This window comes from Gastrolobium bilobum, unplaced genomic scaffold (assembly GCF_033153095.1).
Source record: "Gastrolobium bilobum isolate Gb01-03AN ecotype WA unplaced genomic scaffold, APGP_CSIRO_Gbil_v1 utg15846, whole genome shotgun sequence".
Taxonomy (NCBI): domain Eukaryota; kingdom Viridiplantae; phylum Streptophyta; class Magnoliopsida; order Fabales; family Fabaceae; genus Gastrolobium; species Gastrolobium bilobum.
The window spans coordinates 6,157-7,881 of NW_026897934.1; positions in this window are offsets into that span (position 1 = coordinate 6,157).

Here is a 1,725-nt window from a genome sequence, read left to right on the forward strand (position 1 = left end):
TTCAACTCAGTGTAAATTTGGGGCTTTTACTAACATAAAAAGTATTCTTTTATTTCCATTTGTACATTAAAACCATATGTTTCAAGTCTCATTTCAGAGACTTATCAGTTGGTAATGGGTTAAGTGGAAGGACTCATAAACCCAATGCCTTAAGATTTTGGGTTGAGATGTGGTGTCAGACTCACTTGGTGTATTTGGAGTAGCTTAGCTCATTGGTGGTGGTCCTTCGCCACGAGCTTTCCTTAGACCCGCCTGACAGTGGTATCAGAGCCGGATTGTGCTCGAGCTAGCCTGGTGATTGGCTAGGAGGCGGGTTGAGCCCTGAGGTACTCAATTGAGGGGGAGCATATCAATGTTGGGTTTCACACTTGAGGGGGAGATTGTTGAGATATTCAAGTGTGATGAGTCCCACATTGGTTGGTAATGGGTTAAGTGAAAAATATATGAGTGGAAGGACCCATAAACTCAATGCCTTAAGGTTTTGGGTTAAGGTGTGGTGTCAGACTCATTTGGTGTATTTGGAGTAGCTTAGCCCATTGGTGGTGGTCTCTCGCCACGGGCTTTCCCTGGACTCGCCTTGACAGAGCATATCAATGTGATGAGTCCCACATTGGTTGATAATGTGTTAAGTTAAAAGTATAGTGGAAGGACCCATAAACTCAATGCCTTAAGGTTTTGGGTTGAGTTGTGGTGTCAGACTCACTTGCTACAGTTAGTGTAGCTTAGCCCATTGGTGGTGTCCCCCGCCACGGGCTTCCCCTGGACCTGCCTGACAATAAATAAATGTGTCAAATGGGACATAAAGAAGCATTGTTTTGGAATTTTTTTACTAGAAGGAGATTTGTCAGTGATAAATCTAGAAAACTTACATGAAATAAAAAAAAGATTCACTTGATTTGGACATCCAAGACAAAAATTATGACTTTCTAAAATTTTGTGTCACATATCATCATAGTGTCAACCTCATTTGTGCCTCGAGTGGTTGCGCCCCATTTTGGTTTCAAATTACTATAATTTCGTATTTATTTATTTAAATTGTAATATTTTAATTTTTTTTCCTTGTAATCTGACTTGTTGGATATTTCAGAGTACATAGCTAACGTAATTTTGATGTAACTTGTATATCAGTACACGTTAATACAAGTCCCTAATGTAACAGACAGATGCAAGAAAACTTTATGGAAAATAAGTGTGAATAAAGTTTAATTGTTTTATTTTTTTATTTTTCATTTATTTTGGTCATGCTGTCGAATGGCAGTGTGCAAACTAGAAATAATGATGGTCGTTTTTATGTGGTAGTGATGACAAAGAATGCATATAAAATAGATAAGGAAGTTACACCTGATAATAATATCTTCAAATTGTTTGTTCACGGGTCTTTCAATTGCATTATTATATTTGTTAAATGAATTTTTAGAAGAGATAATTTTTTATCATTGGATTATGGAAGCAGTTAGAAGTAGGGGGAAAGGCTAACTTCATGATAAAGCTTAATCAACAACCGGTTTTGGACATAGTTCAAGATAAGGAAAGGATATAAACAAAAAAAACACGAGTTGTTCGCTTTTGCATCATCACGTTAGGCTTTATATACCAACATTATGCAAGTTCTATTTAGAAAATGAAATAGTTTTCCCCTTTACAGGCTGGCTGATGACAGATTGAGAGTTTTGGTATGCCTTGAGTATTTAAAGATTCAGGGACATGGGGACATTTGAAAAATTA